This window comes from Taudactylus pleione, unplaced genomic scaffold (genome assembly GCF_031769625.1).
Source record: "Taudactylus pleione unplaced genomic scaffold, aTauple2 ptg000270l, whole genome shotgun sequence".
Classification (NCBI taxonomy): Eukaryota; Metazoa; Chordata; class Amphibia; order Anura; family Myobatrachidae; genus Taudactylus; species Taudactylus pleione.
The window spans coordinates 1036770-1052534 of NW_028284672.1; positions in this window are offsets into that span (position 1 = coordinate 1036770).

Below are 15765 nucleotides of genomic sequence, written 5' to 3' on the forward strand. Positions count from 1 at the left end.
CAGGACAGCACGGACATGTTGTGAGCGAGGCATCCCAGCCAGGGCTCCAGGAGAGCATGAGAGATTCAGTGAGCAAGGCGTCTCTGCCAGGGCTCAAGGAGAGCATGCACATGTTGTGAGCGAGTCGTCCCAGCCAGGGCTCCAGGAGAGCAAGGGAGATTCTGCAAGCGAGGTCCCTGGCAGGGCTCCAGGAGAGCATGGGAGATTCTGTGAGCAAGGCGTCCCAGCCAGGGCTCCTGGAGAGTATGGGAGATTCTGTGAGCGAGGCGTCCCAGCCAGGGCTCCAGGAGAGCATGGGAGATTCTGCAAGCGAGCCATCCCAGCCAGGGCTCCAGGAGAGCATGGACATGTTTTGAGCGAGGCATCCCATCCAGGGCTCCAGGAAAGCAAGGGAGATTCTGGGAGCAAGGTGTCCCTGCCAGGGCTCCAGGATAGCATGGACATGTTGTGAGCGAGGCGTCCCAGCCAGGGCTCCAGGACAGCATGGACATGTGAGCGAGGCATCCCAGCCAGGTCTCCAGGAGATTCGGTGAGCAAGGCATCTCTTCCCTGCAGCGCACTGCCACCCTGTGGCAGACAGTGGAACTGTAACCTCTGGAAGTCCCGATGAGGTTTTGAAAAAGGGCCTGATGCCTGGCCCCAGTTCTAGGAGGCCAGGTAAAATCCGGCAGTGCACCGCAAAAGGTGGCGCGCAGCAGTGATGCCGTGACGTCCGGGGTAATTCCTCGAGTGGATTCACAGATGGTGAGATTCTTCGAGTGAGGCATCCTGGCCAGGGTTCAAGGAGAGCATGGGAGGTTCTGCGAGTGAAGCGTCCATGCCAGGGTCCCAGGAGAGCATGGACATGTTGTGAGTGAGGCGTCCCGGCCAGGGCTCCAGGAGAGCATGGGGAGATTTTGCGAGCGAGGCGTCCCAGCCAGGGCTCCAGGAGAGCATGGACATGTCAGGAGGTGTCCCAGCCAAGGCTCCAGGAGAGCATGGACATGTTGTGAGCGAGGCATCCCAGCCAGGGCTCCATGAGAGCATGGACAAGTTGTGAGCGAGGCGTCCCAACCATGGATCCAGGAGAGCATGGGAGGTTCTGCGAGCGAGGCATCCCTGCCAGGGCTCTAGGACAACACGGACATGTTGTGAGCGAGGCATCTCAGCCAGGGCTCCAGGACAGCATTGACATGTTGTGAGCGAGGTGTCCCAGCCAGGGCTCCAGGAAAGCAAGGGAGATTCTGGGAGCAAGGTGTCCCTGCCAGGGCTCCAGGACAGCATGGACATGTTGTGAGCGAGGCGTCCCAGCCAGGGCTCCAGGACAGCATGGACATGTGAGCGAGGCATCCCAGCCAGGTCTCCAGGAGATTCGGTGAGCAAGGCATCTCTTCCCTGCAGCGCACTGCCACCCTGTGGCAGACAGAGGAACTGTAACCTCTGGAAGTCCCGATGAGGTTTTGAAAAAGGGCCTGATGCCTGGCCCCAGTTCTAGGAGGCCAGGTAAAATCCGGCAGTGCACCGCAAAAGGTGGCGCGCAGCAGTGATGCCGTGATGTCCGGGGTAATTCCTCGAGTGGATTCACAGATGGTGAGATTCTTCGAGTGAGGCATCCTGGCCAGGGTTCCAGGAGAGCATGGGAGGTTCTGCAAGTGAGGCATCCATGCCAGGGTCCCAGGAGAGCATGGACATGTTGTGAGTGAGGCGTCCCGGCCAGGGCTCCAGGAGAGCAAGGGGAGATTTTGCGAGCGAGGCGTCCCAGCCAGGGCTCCAGGAGAGCATGGACATGTCAGGAGGTGTCCCAGCCAAGGCTCCAGGAGAGCATGACCATGTTGTGAGCGAGGCATCCCAGCCAGGGCTCCATGAGAGCATGGACAAGTTGTGAGCGAGGCGTCCCAACCATGGATCCAGGAGAGCATGGGAGGTTCTGCGAGTGAGGCATCCCTGCCAGGGCTCTAGGACAACACGGACATGTTGTGAGCGAGGCATCTCAGCCAGGGCTCCAGGACAGCATTGACATTTTGTGAGCGAGGTGTCCCAGCCAGGGCTCCAGGAGAGCATGGGAGATTCAGTGAGCAAGGCATCCCTGCCAGGGCTCAAGGACAGCATGGACATGTTGTGAGCGAGGTGTCCCTGGCAGGGCTCCAGGAGATCATGAGAGATTCTGTGAATGAGGCATCCCAGGAAGGGCTCCTGGAGAGTATGTGAGATTCTGCGAGTGAAGCGTCCCAGCCAGGGCTCCAGGAGAGCATGGGATATTCTGTGAGCGAGCCATCCCAGTCAGGGCTCCAGGAGAGCATGGACATGTTGTGAGCGAGGCATCCCATCCAGGGCTCCAGGAGAGCATGGGAGATTCTGAGAGCGTGGCTTCCCTGCCAGGGCTCCATTAGAGCATGGACATGTTGTGAGCAAGCCGTCCCAGCCAGGGCTCTAGGACAGCATGAACATGTTGTGAGCGTGGCATCCCAGCCAGGTCTCCTGGAGATTTGGTGAGCGAGGCATCCCTTCCCTGCGGTGCACTGCATCCTGGTGGCAGACAGAGGAACTGTAACCTCTGGAAGTCCCGATGAGGTTTTGAAAAAGGGCCTGATGCCAGCCCCCAGTTCCAGGAGGCTGGGTAAAATACAGCATTGCCCCACAAAAGGTTGCGCACAGCAGTGATGCCGTGATGTCCGGTGGAATTCTTCGAGTGGATTCACAGATGGTGAGATTCTGCGAGTGAGGCATCCTGGCCAGGGTTCGAGGATAGCATGGGAGATTCTGTGAGCGATGCATCCCAGCCAGGGCTCCAGGAGCGCATGGGAGATTCTGTGGGTGAGGCATCCCTGCCAGGGCTCCTGGAAAGCATGGAGAGATTCTGCGAGTGAGGCGTCCCAGCCGGGGCACCAGGTGAGCATGGGAGATTCTGTGACCGAGGCGCCTCAGCCAGGGCTCCAGGACAGCATGGAGATGTTGTGAGTGAGGCATCCAAGGCAGCGCTCCAGGAGAGCATGGGAGATTCTGTGAGCGAGGTTCCTCAGCCAGGGCTCCAGGACAGCATGGACATGTTGTGAGCGAGGTGTCCCAGGCAGGGCTCCAGGAGAGCAAATGAGATTTTGAGAGTGAGGCATCACTGCCTGGGCTCCACGAGAGCATGGACATGTTGTGAGCAAGGCATCCCAGCAAGGGCACCAGGATAGCAAGGAAATGTTGTGAGCAAGGTGTCCCAGCCAGGGCTCCAGGAGAGCATGGGAAACTCGGTGAGCGAGGCATCTCAGCCAGGGCTCCAGGACAGCATGTACATGTTGTGAGCGAGGCATCCCAGCCAGGGCTCCAGGAGACCATGGGAGATTCTGTGAGCGAGGTCCCTGGCAGGGCTCCAGGAGAGCATGGGAGATTCTGTGAGCGTTGCGTCCCAGCCAGGTCTCCAGGAGAGCATGGACATATTGTGAGCGAGGTGTCCCAGCCAGGGCTCCAGGAGAGCATTGGAGATTCTGCCAGTGAGCCATCCCAGCCAGGGCTCCAGGAGAGCATGGACATGTTGTGAGCGAGGAGTCCCAGCCAGGGCTCCAGGAGAGCATGGACATGTTGTGAGCGAGTCGTCCCAGCCAGTGCTCCAGGAGAGCATGCACATGTGAGCGAGGCGTCCCAGCCAGGGCACCAGGAGAGCATGGGAAATTCTGCAAGCGTGGCGTCCCTGGCAGGGCTCCAGGAGAGCATGGACATGTTTGTATCGAGCCTTCCCAGCCAGAGCTCCAGGAGAGCATGGGAGATTCTGTGACCGAGGCGCCTCAGCCAGGGCTCCAGGACAGCATGGAGATGTTGTGAGCGAGGCATCCCGGGCAGCGCTCCAGGAGAGCATGGGAGATTCTGGGAGTGAGGCATACCAGCCAGGTCTCCAGGAGATTCGGTGAGTGAGGCATCCTTTCCCTTTGGCGCACTGCTACTCGGTGGCAGACAGGGGAACTGTAACCTCTGGAAGTCCCAATGAGGTTTTGAAAAAGGGCCTGATGCCTGGACCCAGTTCCACGAGGCCGGGTAAAATCCGGCAGTGCCCCGCAAAAGGTGGCGCGCAGCAGTGATGCCGGGACGTCCGGGGGAATTCCTCGAGTGGATTCACAGATGGTGAGATTCTGCAAGTGAGGCATCCTGCCCAGAGCTCCAGGAGAGCATGGGAGATTCTGTGAGCAAGGCATCCCAGCCAGGGCTCCAGGAGAGCATGGACATGTTGTGAGCAAGGCATCCCAGCCAGGGCTCCAGGAGATCATGGGAGATTCTGCGAGCGAGGCATCTCAGCCAGGGCTCCAGGAGAGCATGGACATGTTGTGCGCGAGGTGTCCCAGCCATGTCTCCAGGAGAGCATGGACATGTTGTAAGCGAGGCGTCCCTGCCAGGGCTGCAGGAGAGCATGGACATGTTGTGAGCGAGGTGTCCCATCCAGGGCTCCAGGAGAGCATGGGAGATTCTGTGAGTGAGGCGTCCCTGCCAGGGTTCCATGAGAGCATGGACATGTTGTGAGCGAGGTGTCCCAGCCATGGCTCCTGGAGAGCATGGGAGATTCTGCGAGCGAGGCATCCTTGCCAGGGCTCCACAAGAGCATGGACATGTTGTGAGCGCAGCCAGGGCTCCAGGAGAGCATGGGAGATTCTGCGAGTGAGGAGTCCCTGCCGGGGCTCCAGGAGAGCAAGGAATTGTTGCGAGCAAGGCGTCCCAGCCAGGGCTCCAGGAGAGCATGGGAGATTCTGTGAGCGAGGCTCCTCAGCCAGGGCTCCAGGACAGCATGGACATGTTGTAAGCGATGCAGATGGCCTGGGCTCCATGAGAGCATGGGAGATTCTGGGAGTGATGCATCCCAGCCAGGTCTCCAGGAGATTCGGTGAGTGAGGCATCCCTTCCCTGCGGCGCACTGCCACCCAGTGGCAGACAGGGGAACTGTAACCTCTGGAAGTCCCGATGAGGTTTTGAAAAAGGGCCTGATGCCCGGACCCAGTTCCAGGAGGCCAGGTAAAATCTGGCTGTGCCCCACAAAAGGTGGCACGCAGCAGTGATGCCGTTACGTCTGGGGGAATTCCTCGAGTGGATTCACAGATGGTGAGATTCTGTGAGTGAGGCATCCTAGCCAAGTCTTATGGAGAAAATGGGAGATTCTGCGAGTGAGGCATCTCTGCCAGGGCTCCAGGAGAGCATGAACATATTGTGAGCGAGGCATCCCAGCCAGTGCTCCAGGAGAGCATTGGAGATTCTGCGTGCGAGCCATCCCAGCCAGGGCTCCAGGAGAGCATGGAAATGATGTGAGTGAGCCATCCCACCCAGGGCTCCAGGAGAGCATGGGATATTCTGCGAGTAAGGTGTCCCTGCCTGGGCTCCAGGAGACTATGGACATGTTGTGAGTGAGGCATCCCAGCCAGGGCTCCATGAGAGCATGGGAGATTCTGTGAGCAAGGCATCTCTGTCAAGGCTCCTGGAGAGCATGGTAGATTCTGCGAGTGAGGCGTCCCTGCCAGGGCTCCAGGAGAGCAAGGACATATTGCGAGAGAGCCATCCTAGCCAGGGCACCAGGAGAGCATGGACATGTTGTGAGTGAGACATCCCATCCAGGGCTCCAGGAGAGCATGGGAGATTCTGCGAGCGAGGCATCCCAGCCTGGGCTCCAGGAGAGCATGGGCATGTTGTGAGCGATGTGTCCCAGCCAAGGCTCCAGGAGAGCATGGACATGTTGTGAGCGAGGTGTCCCAGCCAGGGCTCCAGGAGAGCAACAGAGATTCTGTGAGCGAGGCGTCCCAGCCAGGGCTCCAGGAGAGCATAGGAGATTCTGCGAGCGAGCCATCCCAGCCAGGGCTCCAGGAAAGCATGGACATGTTGTGAGCGAGGCATCCCATCCAGGGCTCCTGGAGAGTATGCGAGGTTCTGCGAGTGAGGCATCCCTGCCAAGGCTCAATGAGAGCATGGACATGTTGTGAGCGAGGCATCCCAGACAGGGCTCCAGGAGAGCATGGGAGATTCTGTGAGCAAGGAGTCCCTGCCAGGGCTCCAGGAGAGCATGGGAAATTCTGCGAGTGAGGCGTCCCTGCCAGGGCTCCAGGAGAGCAAGGAAATGTTGCGAGCAAGTTGTCCCAGCCAGGGCTCCAGAAGAGCATGGACATGTTGTGAGCGAGGCATCCCATCCAGGGCTCCTGGAGAGCAAGGGAGATTCTTCGAGCGAGGCTTCCCTGCCAGGGCTCCACGAGAGCATGGACATGTTGTGATTGAGGTATCCCTGCCAGGGCTCCAAGAGAGTATGGGAGATTCTGCGAGCGTGGTCCCTGCAGGGCTCCAGGAGAGCATGGACATGTTGTGAGCGAGGCATCCCAGCCAGGGCTCAAGGAGAGCATTGGAGATTCTGCGAGCGAGCCATCCCAGCCAGGGCTCCACGAGAGCATGGACATGTTGTGAGCGAGGCATCCCATCCAGGGCTCCTGGAGAGCATGGGAGATTCTGTGAGCGAGGCATCACTGCCAGGGCTCCACGAGAGCATGGACATGTTGTGATTGAGGCATCCCTGCCAGGGCTCCAGGAGAGCATGGAAATGTGCGTGAGGCATCCCAGCCAGGGCTCCAGGAGAGCATTGGAGATTATGTGAGTGAGCCATCCCTGTCAGGGCTCCAGGAGAGCATGGACATGTTGTGAGCGAGGCGTCCCAGCCAGGGCTCCAGGAGAGCATTGCAGATTCTGCGAGCTAGCCATCCCTGTCAGGGCTCCAGGAGAGCATGGACATGTTGTGAGCGAGGCATCCCAGCCAGGGCTCCAGGAGAGCATGGGAGATTCTGTGAGCCAGGCGTCCCATCCAGGGCTCCTGGAGAGCAAGGGAGATTCTTCGAGCGAGGCATCCCTGCCAGTGCTTCACGAGAGCATGGACATGTTGTGATTGAGGCGTCCCTGCCAGGGCTCCAAGAGAGTATGGGAGATTCTGCGAGCGAGCCATCCCAGCCAGGGCTCCAGGACAGCAAGGACATGTTGTGAGCGAGGCATCCCAGACAGGGCTCCAGGAGAGCATGGGAGATTCTGTGAGCAAGGAGTCCCTGCCAGGGCTCCAGGAGAGCATGCACATGTGAGTGAGGCATTCCAGCCAGGGCTCCAGGAGAGCATGGGAGATTCTGAAAGCGAGGCATGCCTGGCAGGGCTCCAGGAGAGCATAGTAGATTCTGCGAGTGAGGCATCCCAGCCAGGGCTCCTGGAGAGCATGGAAATGATGTGAGTGAGGCGTCCCAGCCAGGGTTCCTGGAGAGTATGGGAGATTCTGTGAGTGAGTTGTCCCAGCCAGGGCTCCAGGAGTGCATGGACATGTTGAGAGCGAGGCGTCCCAGCCAGGGCTCCAGGAGAGCATGGGAGATTCTGCAAGCTAGGCGTCCCAGCCAGGGCTCCAGGATGTCATGGGTGATTCTGTAAGTGAGGCGTCCCTGCCAGGGCTCCAGGAGAGCAAGATCATGTTGTGAGCAAGACAACCCAGCCAGGGCTCCAGGAGAGTATGGGAGATTCTGCGAGCGAGGCGTCCCAGCCAGGGCTCCAGGAGAGCATGGGAGATTCTGTGAGCCAGGCATCCCATCCAGGGCTCCTGGAGAGCAAGGGAGATTCTTTGAGCGAGGCCTCCCTGCCAGGGCTCCACGAGAGCATGGACATGTTGTGATTGAGGCGTCCCTGCCAGGGCTCCAAGAGAGTATGGGAGATTCTGAGAGCGTGGTCCCTGCAGGGCTCCAGGAGAGCATGGACATATTGTGAGCAAGACATTCCAGCCAGGGCTCCAGGAGAGCATGGGAGATTCTGCGAGTGTGGTGTCCCAGCCAGGGTTCCAGGAGAGCATGGACATGTTGTGAGCGAGGCGTCCCATCCAGGGCTCCAGAGCATGGGAGATTCTGTGATTGAGGCATCCCTGCCAGGGCTCCAGGAGAGCAAGGAAATGTTGCGAGCAAGGTGACCCAGCCAGGGTTCCAGGAGAGCATGGGAAACTCTGTGAGCGAGGCATCTCAGCCAGGGCTCCAGGTCAGCATGGAGATGTTGTGCGTGAGGCATCCCAGCCAGGGCTCGAGGAGAGCATTGGAGATTCTGCGAGCGAGCCATCCCTGTCAGGGCTCCAGGAGAGCATGGACATGTTGTGAGCGAGGCGTCCCAGCCAGGGCTTGAGGAGAGCATTGGAGATTCTGCGATCGAGCCATCCCAGCCAGGGCTCCATGAGAGCATGGACATGTTGTGAGCGAGGCATCCCATCCAGGGCTCCTGGAGAGCATGGGAAATTCTGCGAGCGAGGCCTCCCTGCCAGGGCTCCACGAGAGCACGGACAAGTTGTGATTGAGGCATCCGTGCCTGGGCTCCAAGAGAGCATGGGAGATTCTGCGAGCATGGTCCCTGCCGGGGCTCCAAGAGCATGGACATATTGTGAGCGAGGCATCCCAGCCTAGGCTCCAGGAGAGCATTGGAGATTCTGTGAGTGAGCCATCCCTGTCAGGGCTCCAGGAGAGCATGGACATGTTGTGAGCGAGGCGTCCCAGCCAGGGCTCCAGGAGAGCATTGCAGATTCTGCGAGCTAGCCATCCCTGTCAGGGCTCCAGGAGAGCATGGACATGTTGTGAGCGAGGCATCCCAGCCAGGGCTCCAGGAGAGCATGGGAGATTCTGTGAGCCAGGCGTCCCATATAGGGCTCCTGGAGAGCAAGGGAGATTCTTCGAGCGAGGCATCCCTGCCAGTGCTTCACGAGAGCATGGACATGTTGTGATTGAGGCGTCCCTGCCAGGGCTCCAAGAGAGTATGGGAGATTCTGCGAGCAAGCCATCCCAGCCAGGGCTCCAGGACAGCAAGGACATGTTGTGAGCGAGGCATCCCAGACAGGGCTCCAGGAGAGCATGGGAGATTCTGTGAGCAAGGAGTCCCTGCCAGGGCTCCAGGAGAGCATGCACATGTGAGTGAGGCATTCCAGCCAGGGCTCCAGGAGAGCATGGGAGATTCTGAAAGCGAGGCATGCCTGGCAGGGCTCTAGGAGAGCATAGTAGATTCTGCGAGTGAGGCATCCCAGCCAGGGCTCCTGGAGAGCATGGAAATGATGTGAGTGAGGCGTCACAGCCAGGGTTCCCGGAGAGTATGGGAGATTCTGTGAGTGAGTTGTCCCAGCCAGGGCTCCAGGAGTGCATGGACATGTTGAGAGCGAGGCGTCCCAGCCAGGGCTCCAGGAGAGCATGGGAGATTCTGCAAGCTAGGCGTCCCAGCCAGGGCTCCAGGATGTCATGGGTGATTCTGTGAGTGAGGCGTCCCTGCCAGGGCTCCAGGAGAGCAAGATCATGTTGTGAGCAAGACAACCCAGCCAGGGCTCCAGGAGAGTATGGGAGATTCTGCGAGCGAGGCGTCCCAGCCAGGGCTCCAGGAGAGCATGGGAGATTCTGTGAGCCAGGCGTCCCATCCAGGGCTCCTGGAGAGCAAGGGAGATTCTTTGAGCGAGGCCTCCCTGCCAGGGCTCCACGAGAGCATGGACATGTTGTGATTGAGGCGTCCCTGCCAGGGCTCCAAGAGAGTATGGGAGATTCTGAGAGCGTGGTCCCTGCAGGGCTCCAGGAGAGCATGGACATATTGTGAGCAAGACATTCCAGCCAGGGCTCCAGGAGAGCATGGGAGATTCTGCGAGTGTGGTGTCCCAGCCAGGGTTCCAGGAGAGCATGGACATGTTGTGAGCGAGGCGTCCCATCCAGGGCTCCAGAGCATGGGAGATTCTGTGATTGAGGCATCCCTGCCAGGGCTCCAGGAGAGCAAGGAAATGTTGCGAGCAAGGTGACCCAGCCAGGGTTCCAGGAGAGCATGGGAAACTCTGTGAGCGAGGCATCTCAGCCAGGGCTCCAGGACAGCATGGAGATGTTGTGCGTGAGGCATCTCAGCCAGGGCTCGAGGAGAGCATTGGAGATTCTGCGAGCGAGCCATCCCTGTCAGGGCTCCAGTAGAGCATGGACATGTTGTGAGCGAGGCGTCCCAGCCAGGGCTTGAGGAGAGCATTGGAGATTCTGCGATCGAGCCATCCCAGCCAGGGCTCCATGAGAGCATGGACATGTTGTGAGCGAGGCATCCCATCCAGGGCTCCTGGAGAGCATGGGAAATTCTGCGAGCGAGGCCTCCCTGCCTGGGCTCCACGAGAGCACGGACAAGTTGTGATTGAGGCATCCGTGCCTGGGCTCCAAGAGAGCATGGGAGATTCTGCGAGCATGGTCCCTGCCGGGGCTCCAAGAGCATGGACATATTGTGAGCGAGGCATCCCAGCCTAGGCTCCAGGAGAGCATTGCAGATTCTGTGAGCGAGCCATCCCAGCCAGGGCTCCAGGAGAGCATGGACATGTTGTGAGCAGGTAATCCCATCCAGGGCTCCAGGAGAGCATGGGAGATTCTGAGAGCGAGGCATCCCAGCCAGGGCTCCAGGAGAACATGGACATGTTGTGTTCGAGGCATCCCAACCAGGGCTCCTGGAGAGCATGGGAGATTCTGTGAGGGAGGCACCACAGCCAGGGCTCCAGGAGAGTATGGACATGTTGTGAGCGAGGTGCCCCAGCCAGGGCCCCAGGAGAGCATGCACATGTGAGCAAGGAATCCTAGCCAGGGCTCCAGGAGAGCATAGGAGATTCTGCGAGTGAGGCATTCCAGCCAGGGCTCCAGGAGAGCATGGGAGATTCTGCGAGTGAGGCATGCCAGGGCTCCAGGAGAGCAAGGAGATGTTGTGAGCAAGGCATCCCAGCCAGCACTACAGGAGAGCATGGGAGATTCTGCGAGCGAGCCATCCCAGCCAGGGCTCCAGGAGAGCATGGACATGTTGTGAGCAGGTAATCCCATCCAGGGCTCCTGGAGAGCATGGACATGTTGTGATCGAGGCGTCCCTACCAGGGCTCCAGGAGAGCATGGGAGATTCTGTGAGCGAGGCTCCTCAGCCAGGGCTCCAGGACAGCATGGACATGTTGTGAGCGAGGTGTCCGGCCAGGGCTCCAGGAGAGCATGGACATGTTGTGAGCAAGGCATTCCAGCCAGGGCTCCAGGAGAGCATGGGAGATTCTGCGAGCGAGGTGTCCCAGCCAGGGCTCCAGGAGAGCATGCACATGTTGTGAGCGAGGCATCCTATCCAGGGTTCCAGGAGAGCATGGGAGATTCTGTGAGTGAGGCATCCCTACCAGGGCTCTAGGAGAGCAAGGAAATGTTGCGAGCAAGGTGACCCAGTCAGGGTTCCAGGAGAGCATGGGAAACTCTGTGAGCGAGGCATCTCAGCCAGGGCTCCAGGACAGCATGGAGATGTTGTGCACGAGGCATCCTTGTCAGGGCTCCAGGAGAGCATGGACATGTGAGCGAGGCGTCCCAGCCAGGGCTCGAGGAGAGCATTGGAGATTCTGCGAGTGAGCCATCCCAGCCAGGGCTACACGAGAGCATGGACATGTTGTGAGCGAGGCGTCCCAGCCAGCACTCCAGGAGAGCATGGGAGATTCTGTGAGCGAGGCTCCTCAGCCAGGGCTCCAGGACAGCATGGACATGTTGTGAGCGAGGCATCCGGCCAGGGCTCCAGGAGAGCATGGACATGTTGTGATCAAGGCGTCCCAGCCAGGGCTCCAGGAGAGCATGGGAAACTCTGTGAGCGAGGCGTCTCTGCCAGGGCTACAGGACAGCATGGAGATGTTGTGAGCGAGGAATCCGAGCCTGGTCTCCAGGAGAACATGGGAGATTCTGCGAGCGAGATCCTTGGCAGGGTTCCAGGAGAGCATGGGAGATTCTGTGAGCGAGGCATCCTAGCCAGGGCTCCTGGAGAGTATGGGAGATTCTGCGAGCGAGGCGTCCCTGCCAGGGCTCCAGGAGAGCTTGGACATGTTGTGAGCGAGGCGTCCCAGCCAGGGCTCCAGGAGAGCATTAGAGATTCTGCGAGGGAGGCGCCCCAGCCAAGGCTCCAGGAGAGCATGGGAGATTCTGTAAGTGAGGCGTCCCAGCCAGGGCTCCAGGAGAGCATGGGAGATTCTGTGAGCGAGGATCCTCAGCCAGGGCTCCAGGACAACATGCACATGTTGTGAGCGATGCGTCCCGGCCTGGGCTCCAGGAGAGCATGGGAGATTCCGGAAGTGAGGCATCCCAGCCAGGTCTCCAGGAGATTCGGTGAGCGAGGCATTCCTTCCCTGCGGTGCACTGCCACCCGGTGGCAGACAGGGGAACTGTAACCTCTGGAAGTCCCGATGAGGTTTTGAAAAAGGGCCTGATGCCTGAACCCAGTTGCAGGAGGCCGGGTAAAATCCGGCAGTGCCCCGAAAAAGGTGGCGCGCAGCAGTGATGCCGTGATGTCCTGGGGAATTCCTCGAGTGGATTCACAGATGGTTAGATTCTGCGAGCGAGGCATACCAGACAGGGCTCCTGGAGAACATGCATATGTTGTGCATGAGGCATCCCAGCCAGGGCTCCTGGAGAGCATGCACTTGTTGTGAGCGAGGCATCCCAGCCAGGGCTCCAGGACAGCATGAACATGTTGTGAGCGAGGCATCCCATCCAGGGCTCCAGTAGAGCATGGGAGATTCTGCAAGTGAGGCATCCCAGCCAGGGCTCCAGGAGAGCATGGGAGATTCTGCGAGAGAGGCGCCCCAGACAGGGCTCCAGGAGAACATGGACATATTGTGAGCGAGGCATCCCAGCCAGTGCTCCAGGAGAGCATTGGAGATTCTGCGTGCGAGCCATCCCAGCCAGGGCTCCAGGAGAGCATGGAAATGATGTGAGTGAGCCATCCCAGCCAGGGCTCTGAGAGAGTATGGGAGATTCTGCGAGTGAGGTGTCCCAGCCAGGGCTCCAGGAGAGCATGGACATGTTGTGAGTGAGGCGTCCCAGCCAGGGCTCCAGGAGAGCATGGGATATTCTGCGAGTAAGGTGTCCCTGCCTGGGCTCCAGGAGACTATGGACATGTTGAGAGTGAGACATCCCATCCAGGGCTCCAGGAGAGCATGGGAGATTCTGCGAGCGAGGCATCCCAGCCAGGGCTCCAGGAGAGCATGGGCATGTTGTGAGCGATGTGTCCCAGCCAAGGCTCCAGGAGAGCATGGACATGTTGTGAGCGAGGTGTCCCAGCCAGGGCTCCAGGAGAGCAACGGAGATTCTGTGAGCGAGGCGTCCCAGCCAGGGCTCCAGGAGAGCATAGGAGATTCTGCGAGCGAGCCATCCCAGCCAGGGCTCCAGGAAAGCATGGACATGTTGTGAGCGAGGCATCCCATCCAGGGCTCCTGGAGAGTATGGGAGGTTCTGCGAGTGATGCATCCCTGCCAAGGCTCAATGAGAGCATGGACATGTTGTGAGCGAGGCATCCCAGACAGGGCTCCAGGAGAGCATGGGAGATTCTGTGAGCAAGGAGTCCCTGCCAGGGCTCCAGGAGAGCAGGCACATGTGAGTGAGGCATTCCAGCCAGGGCTCCAGGAGAGCATGGGAGATTCTGCAAGTGAGGCATCCCTGGCAGGGCTCCAGGAGAGCATAGTAGATTCTGCGAGTGAGGCATCCCTGCCAGGGCTCCAGGAGAGCATGGAAATGATGTGAGCAAGGCGTCCCAGCCAAGGCTCCAGGAGAGTATGGGAGATTCTGTGAGTGAGTTGTCCCAGCCAGGGCTCCAGGAGTGCATGGACATGTTGAGAGCGAGGCGTCTCAGCCAGGGCTACAGGAGAGAATGGGAGATTCTGCGAGCAAGGCGTCCCTGCCAGGCCTCCACGAGAGCATGGACATGTTGTGAGCGAGGCGTCCCAGCCAGGGCTACAGGAGAGCATGGGAGATTCTGTAAGCTAGGCGTCCCAGCCACCAGGGCTCCAGGAGGGCATGGGTGATTCTGTGAGTGAGGCGTCCCTGCCAGGGCTCCAGGAGAGCAAGGAAATGTTGCGAGCAAGTTGTCCCAGCCAGGCTCCAGAAGAGCATGGACATGTTGTGAGCGAGGCATCCGTGCCTGGGCTCCAAGAGAGCATTGGAGATTCTGCGATCGAGCCATCCCAGCCAGGGCTCCATGAGAGCATGGACATGTTGTGAGTGAGGCATCCCATCCAGGGCTCCTGGAGAGCATGGGAAATTCTGCGAGCGAGGCCTCCCTGCCAGGGCTCCACGAGAGCACGGACAAGTTGTGATTGAGGCATCCGTGCCTGGGCTCCAAGAGAGCATGGGAGATTCTGCGAGCATGGTCCCTGCCGGGGCTCCAAGAGCATGGACATATTGTGAGCGAGGCATCCCAGCCTAGGCTCCAGGAGAGCATTGCAGATTCTGTGAGCGAGCCATCCCAGCCAGGGCTCCAGGAGAGCATGGACATGTTGTGAGCAGGTAATCCCATCCAGGGCTCCAGGAGAGCATGGCAGATTCTGAGAGCGAGGCATCCCAGCCAGGGCTCCAGGAGAGCATGGACATGTTGTGTTCGAGGCGTCCCAACCAGGGCTCCTGGAGAGCATGGGAGATTCTGTGAGGGAGGCACCACAGCCAGGGCTCCAGGAGAGTATGGACATGTTGTGAGCGAGGTGCCCCAGCCAGGGCCCCAGGAGAGCATGCACATGTGAGCAAGGAATCCTAGTCAGGGCTCCAGGAGAGCATAGGAGATTCTGCGAGTGAGGCATTCCAGCCAGGGCTCCAGGAGAGCATGGGAGATTCTGCGAGTGAGGCATGCCAGGGCTCCAGGAGAGCATGGGAGATTCTGCGAGTGAGGCGTCCCTGCCAGGGTTCCAGGAGAGCAAGGAGATGTTGTGAGCAAGGCATCCCAGCCAGCACTACAGGAGAGCATGGGAGATTCTGCGAGCGAGCCATCCCAGCCAGGGCTCCAGGAGAGCATGGACATGTTGTGAGCAGGTAATCCCATCCAGGGCTCCTGGAGAGCATGGACATGTTGTGATCGAGGCGTCCCTACCAGGGCTCCAGGAGAGCATGGGAGATTCTGTGAGCGAGGCTCCTCAGCCAGGGCTCCAGGACAGCATGGACATGTTGTGAGCGAGGTGTCCGGCCAGGGCTCCAGGAGAGCATGGACATGTTGTGAGCAAGGCATTCCAGCCAGGGCTCCAGGAGAGCATGGGAGATTCTGCGAGCGAGGTGTCCCAGCCAGGGCTCCAGGAGAGCATGCACATGTTGTGAGCGAGGCATCCTATCCAGGGCTCCAGGAGAGCATGGGAGATTCTGTGAGTGAGGCATCCCTACCAGGGCTCTAGGAGAGCAAGGAAATGTTGCGAGCAAGGTGACCCAGTCAGGGTTCCAGGAGAGCATGGGAAACTCTGTGAGCGAGGCATCTCAGCCAGGGCTCCAGGACAGCATGGAGATGTTGTGCACGAGGCATCCTTGTCAGGGCTCCAGGAGAGCATGGACATGTGAGCGAGGCGTCCCAGCCAGGGCTCGAGGAGAGCATTGGAGATTCTGCGAGTGAGCCATCCCAGCCAGGGCTACACGAGAGCATGGACATGTTGTGAGCGAGGCGTCCCAGCCAGCACTCCAGGAGAGCATGGGAGATTCTGTGAGCGAGGCTCCTCAGCCAGGGCTCCAGGACAGCATGGACATGTTGTGAGCGAGGCATCCGGCCAGGGCTCCAGGAGAGCATGGACATGTTGTGATCAAGGCGTCCCAGCCAGGGCTCCAGGAGAGCATGGGAAACTCTGTGAGCGAGGCGTCTCTGCCAGGGCTCCAGGACAGCATGGAGATGTTGTGAGCGAGGAATCCGAGCCTGGTCTCCAGGAGAACATGGGAGATTCTGCGAGCGAGATCCTTGGCAGGGTTCCAGGAGAGCATGGGAGATTCTGTGAGCGAGGCATCCTAGCCAGGGCTCCTGGAGAGTATGGGAGATTCTGCGAGC